Genomic DNA, 6,761 nt, shown 5'->3' on the forward strand with positions numbered 1-6,761 from the left:
CCGCGGCGCCTCCCTGCCCGCTCCGCTCCCTCACGAAATGGAGCCTGGCCGCAGCCGCGGCCCAGCGCGGCGCCCCCCGCGGGGGCGGAGGAGAAGCAGAGGGGCGGCCATTGTTCCCCGCGCCCCGGGCCCTGCGCCGCACTCACCACACGGGCCAGGCTCCCCGCAGCCGCCTCGGGCCCCCCTCAGCTGCGCCACACAGGGATGGCGGCCGCCGCTGCGCCCTGCGCCTCCCACACGCGCCRGCCCCGGGGCTCCGCGGCCGCCCGCCGCCCCTCCACCACCACCGCGGCAGCAGGGGCCATCTTGTGCTCCGCCGGCTTGCGCCGCCCTCCTCCCTCCCTGCCGGCACCGCCTCGCCCGTCCGCCCGCCCCTTCCTGCTCCCGCRCGACCGGCCAAAAGCGGCTGCGTCACGGCCGGGGCGGTGCCGCGCCAAATGTCGCCCCTCGCGCCCCACCCCGCCGCCATTTTGACCAGCGGAGCGCTCTCTGCCCGCCCCCTCACACGCCCTATTTATTTGTGTATACACATATATATTTATTTTATGTATGTATTAGTTTAAAAAATAACAGAAAAATGACTAAATACTGCCTCACCGCATAAAGTAGATGGGAAAGGGGTCCTCTTGGGCTTTTCCCTTTCTGGCAGCATGTCTTTAGCTTGCTTACCACCTAGACTAAAGGTAAGGTATTGGGGGACCTAGCAAGCGAGTCTGGGTCTTGCAGAGTGGGGACACTAGAAATTTCTTTTTATTTTTCTTTTTTTAATGGAAATTTTAAGGCTTTTTTTGAGTATTAATCACTTTACATTGCTCTTAGTTAAGGTTTCTTGACTGTTGCAGGCCTTGGAAGTGCCCCAGAGAGCTAACCAACGCATATCAACATAATACAACATGGCATGAGTTTGATTCCGTTTTATGAACTGATGTGTAAAGTGCTAAGCTATTTGTGAAAAAAAAATATTCACAAATTTGACAAACAGAGCATTTCAACTGCTCCCCAACGCTCTCCTAGTTATTTAATTATTTATAGGTCCAGCTAGAGGCAGTTGTAACTGCAGTTGGTTATGTGGGATCAACACTCAGGGGTTTGGAGCAGTCAGGTTCAGCAGGAGAGTGCACACTATTTGTTTTGTACAGCTTCCCTACRTGTTGGTGCTTCGCTGCTTTCAAAGGCAGCAATAGACATTTTTGTTTTTCTCCCTGTAATTTATTGTAGAAATACGTGATTTTTTTTTCTCTTTATTTRACAAAGTGAGAGGTTTAGAAGTATTAATCCTTCCAGTAAAGACCTGTGCAGGATAGTCGATGTGGAATCACTGCGTTTCCAAATGCTTTCCGGTACTTATAATACTGTACCGAACATGCACTGTGTTATCAGCACAGCATCCAAGCAGCAGAAGACTCTGTGACCTTGAGATACCATTGACACAGCACAGCGTAAGGCTAGAAATAACCAGGTCCAGAGCCAGGAGAGCTTGAGACAGCAACCTGTGAAAGGAGCTGAATCATGACATGCAGGCAGAAACCCTGAGATGAAAAGCAGAGTTAGACTCCTAGGCAAAAGGGAAAGTTCACACAGAGGAAGTTTAATCCTCAGCTGTCACTTCTGACTCATGTATTGGTTGTGGGCTTTTTTGTTTTTTATGTTAACTTTACAAGCAATGGAGCSAGAGTAGGTAAACTTGTAGTTTTTATTGCTTTTACTAAAGAAAACGTTGCCATTATTTAGGTTTCTCCACCTAAACATCATAGCTGAATGCTTCCGAAAGATCAGTGTTTCAATAAAACAGTATTAAGAAAAGCTATTAAATTAATTCTCATACCTGGTTTCACAGACAACTGGAGTCTGTGACCAACTAACACCCCGAAATTTAAGGAACATTTTTACAAAGGCCACCTTTAACTTTGGAGGTTCATTTCTAAATGAAATTGTCACCTAGSGCCTAAATTGGTGCTCTGAATTACCCATTAGCCCTCTCTTGGTCTCTCCTCTGTTGTCTAGAAAATGGAGGGACACAAACCTTTGTGAATAGCCCCCATCCCTCAGCATTAGCAAGTCTTGCTGTGAGTTACAAAGGAAGTGCAAATGGGGAAAGTTTAACATGGAAGTGTGAAACTTAAGCATTACAGCTGTCTTATTTTAAAGACATTAACAGATAAGATTTAGAAGTCTGCCTTACAGAGAGCAGTAATTTAGCATAATCTATGCTTGTACGCATCTGAAGCCTCAACCATCATTATGCAATTAAATATATCTCTAGGAGTTATTTAATCATAAGTATTAAAGTGAGATAGATTAAGTAATTAGGTATGATCACATTTTGATACCATTTTTTTTAATATTATATTGTCATCCTAGTACTTAGTATGATGCCACAGTGAAACATTAAGACCACAAGTTCTTAAAGACTGTGCAAATATGTATGGTGGTTTGTCCCGAAGCACAGTCTTTCATATAACCAAATGGTAAGTTGCAGGATAGTTTATTAAAAAGCCATACTTTTATCTATTTAGCAGTACTACTAAGCAGTATCTTCTGACATTATCTTGTATCAATTGGAAATATGAACCTCATCTTACTTGAAATCAAAACTTTTTTTTAACTGACTTTAGAGTTCCTGTCCTGTATGTTATTTTGGAAATGTGAAACATGCTGAAGCTACTTATCCTTTCCAGTGGAGAAGCCTGCAGATGGAGCTAAAATGGTAAGTGTTCCCAAYAGTCTTTGGTAAAATTCACAGGTACTACAAATGGCTAAGGTTTAAGTACATTTTATTATTTCCAGATCTGTCAGATTGTACACAAAAYATCATTCAGGTATTTTGTTCAGTCTGTTTTTAAATATTCCAACCTGAATACTACAGCCACTTCATAGCTATTAAATTTAATCATATTAATTATTAATTAATAGGCATTTAATTCTGTTACCATCTCCAGTGTTTTAGTACCATTTCCAGTCAATCTTTAAATCTCAAGACCCATTTTAGACTTCCATCAGAGTCACATCTTCCAACTCATTATTCTGGATTTAAAATGTTCAGAAGCTTGTAGATAGGTTTATTACTTGTTTTCTCGAGAACTGATCCTACTAGATTTTTAGCTTGTTTTAATGTATACTTTCTCACTTATCCAACACAGAAAGGTAGTGGAAATGGTCAAAATTCAAAGAGGAAACAGCTATTTCTTCCTATAAGATAGACTGATTTGTCAGATAAAGGAAGGAGAAAAAAAAAAAAAAGAAAAAAAGAAAAAAAGAAAAAAAAGCATTTGCTCTTTGCAATTTGGGACTGCTGTATTCTTACCTCATTTCAGCTTAGCAATAATTCTGCTGTCATTTATTTCCAGCTACTTGCATGGCTCTTTCTTGTATGGCCTTAAAGTTGTATTATTTTTGATTCTACGTAGTGACTCAATTTCCACTTCTTTTTCTCTTACAAAAGAGGCTAGTATAGGCACAGTTCATATCTGTGGCCAGCCTAAAGATGTTCTTGAAACTATGCGTTAGAAATGAATCTCTGTATTAGTTTGTAGGATTAATTAAAGTGTTGTGGCACTGGCGAAGAAATGGACAAAGCATACGCATCCAATATGAATGCTGCTAATGCCAAAGCTTTATTGAAATCATCGCTCTTTTATATCATTTTGTAGAATGTACAGTCATTCCCATAATTTGGCATAGATACKTTTGCGGTTTTGACTCTACTGATAACAAGCATCCTGCACGACCATTTGTCCTTGCATTCCTAGGCAGTACACCTGATTCTGGTTCCTCCTTCATGAGACCCTCCAGCTAGAATTCTTCCAGGTGGTTGCTGCTTCTCTCTGGGTCATCCAAAGTTCTGCTACTCATGCTAAGCTAGGTAGGCCTCACTTATGTCAAGCTGCCTTTTTCTACATCTAAAAGCCTTGTYTTATTGCCGCAAATCCCACATTAAAGTATCAGAGTATTTGTAAAATTGTATCAAACAATTTTTATACTACAATTTACAAGCTTAATGTTAGTTTGGTAACTAAATAGTCTTCTTCAGAAAGATCTTTAATGCATTGGCTACCTTTTGGTTTACTATTTTGGCTACCTTCATGACCTGTAAGACTGCTGATAATGGATAAGTGTTCATTTTGAAACCTATTACATCAGAATGAAAATTATTCCAACTGATTGCATGCATTTTATAAAATGTGCTTGGTATTTCACACAGCATGTGTCATATGAAATAAAGGATAGAAAAAAAAARRAAAAAAAAAGCAGGAGACTCTCATTCACAATTCTATAYGTTTGCCCATACACATCCAAAGACCTAAAATTCCTGCACTTATAATAAAATCTAACAGACAACATATTGAAGAATATCCATCCAACATAATCATGGAAAAAGAAACCAAGATTCATTAAAGAATGTGTTGAATATCATGAAAGCCCATTTAATTCAGATACAACTTTCATAGCTAATTATATGCTTATTCATAAATGATAAGATGATGACAACAATAAAGCTGTCCATTGTGGAAATGCATGATCCCTACCTCAGTTTCAAAATACTAGACATAACTTTATTTATACAAGACAAGCCAGAATGACATGAAGAACATAATTGTAAATTAATATTACTYCAGGGATGTTTGTCTCTAAGCCATTCATTTAGACAAGCTAGATAATAATATATAATTCATCAAATCCTATCAATTTGTTAAAAATATTGTAAAACGTTTTTCAGTTCTCTGATGTAATGCATAACAGATGTGCAGAGTATCACTATGGTTATTAACATTTGCATTTTCAGGCTACTAAGAATTAAAATCTATATAAACATGCCCAGTTGCTGTGAGAAAGGAAGGGCAGGGAAGAAAAGAAACCTCCCTCTGAAAATTCCTCATTAGAAGTGTCACTCAGCTGTGTCATCTTTTTATCCTTCTTGACCCACTTACTGACATCTTCTAAGGATGCTATAACTTGACTTAGTAGTATGTACCATAGGGTCGCATGGTACTCTGTAGTATATCCTGCTTACACAGCAATTGCTTGATTTGCTTTAATCCTAAAGCTTYCAGTGCCTTTCAGCAAAATCTTTGTTCTAAAAATGAACAAAATAAATAAGTAAATAAATAAATACTGGAGAATTATAAGATACATGAGATCACTGCATGATAAGAGTGYGGACCCACTTGCAGGGATATCAAGAGTTGTAACACTTCCTCAATAGGCAAAGTCAAAGTCACTGCAATGTACTCTGTTGTTCTGGTGCCCTCTGCTGAAATAATGGTTTATTCGGCTCCTGAACCCTGGGGAGGGACAACACCCTATGCCAACTGCCATGTGCTGCCACCTATTTATCTTGGAGTTCAGTTKCTTGATTTATTTCCTTTTTTTATTTTAGCTCTGTAGAAAAGCAGAAACATAAGCCTTTATTTCTTTTTGCTACTTCTAGTGGCTTTATGTTGAAATTGGTTTTCCTTCTTCATAAAATTATTACAAAATATTTTATAACAGCATTTTATTTAACCTAGCAAGTTGTGATGATAAAAGATTAGAAGAGTTACATTTTACGGAGTTTTCTAGGAATCTGTTTCCTGTATGGGTACAATAACTAAACTAGCAAAATTATTTTTGTTCCTTCCTGGCAGATCCTTTATGCTCTGTAAAATTGGAGAAGGGTAAGAGAGATGGGCAGGACAGTACAATCAACACAAGTGGATTTTCTACTTCTAATAACAGTAAGTTGAACTGCACGAAAAATCAYAGCCTTATTCTCTCTCTGCAGATATGGAAGCTAAAGCACAGAGGTTAATCTATGCAGTGACAAGATGAGAAATGAAGCCCAACTCTAATGGCTTCATCTGTTTTTCCAACCACTAGACGACACAGCATCCTCCACACTTGTGTAAGTTACAGCAACTTCAGTATGACTAAACTGCTTTCTGAGTAATTTTTTCCGATCAAATTTCCCATTTCTATTAAATTTAAAAAGTCTTTATTAGCATGTCACATTTTTAGAGTAAAAGAATACATACCGAATGTAACCACATTTCCTTGTTTTATATCACCAGTAAAGACTCAGAGTTTGTACTGATTTAGTGTGGGAACATCTGGTACAGTACTTCCCAAATGCATCTTCCAGAAAGCATGACTATTGGTTCTCTCATGAAAGTAAAAATAAAGGACAAGTAAGTCTGAGGTAATTTCAAAGCAAGAATGAGTGCATAAAACATTCTTTTTTAAAGATTAGTTTGGATATCTGATATCTGTTTTTATCCAGTTCTCACTTGTAGCAATTTTTTGAAGTACACTAAGAAATTTTTTGAAATTTCATCACTCAATTTTTTGAGAAGGAACCTCTAAAAGAAAATAAATTTTAAATCATGTAGCTGTGGTACATGCTTCATAAGCAGTTTACAAAAACATTATTTTCAATGTGAACATGTTAAAGTTGTTTAGGTAGTCTGAGATGATTTTTCTGAGGTCACAGGTATATGCTAACTTCCTTAATTCTTTAATCGGAATACATTGTCCACTTTCACAGACAAATTCCATCACACAGATAAACCTGTCTATTTGCTAAGCATTTCCTCCCTGTTTAAAATTTATTTTCAACACTCTGTGTCTCAGTTTCATATGTCATGTTAGGGTACTGGTAAAAAGCTCTCASTTTCAGCAGGAAGCAGAGAAATATCTGAAATGCAAATGAACAGCATGTTTTTTTTCCTATTGTTTACATTGATCTCTTTTTGGTAAACTCTCATTTTAAAGTATTTTACCTTTAC

The 6,761-nt window shown here is 38.4% G+C and overlaps 1 long non-coding RNA gene across 1 annotated transcript; it reads left to right on the top strand.

Annotated features, from left to right (window-relative positions):
- Positions 1-660: 660 nt before the first annotated feature.
- On the top strand, positions 661-3,856 carry LOC112951529. The gene is made up of 3 exons (XR_003250231.1): positions 661-683; positions 2,616-2,707; positions 3,750-3,856. It is a non-coding gene; the product is annotated as an uncharacterized LOC112951529 (long non-coding RNA).
- Positions 3,857-6,761: the final 2,905 nt, after the last annotated feature.

This window comes from Nothoprocta perdicaria, unplaced genomic scaffold (assembly GCF_003342845.1).
Source record: "Nothoprocta perdicaria isolate Ctin4 unplaced genomic scaffold, notPer1 scaffold_355, whole genome shotgun sequence".
Lineage (NCBI taxonomy): Eukaryota > Metazoa > Chordata > Aves > Tinamiformes > Tinamidae > Nothoprocta > Nothoprocta perdicaria.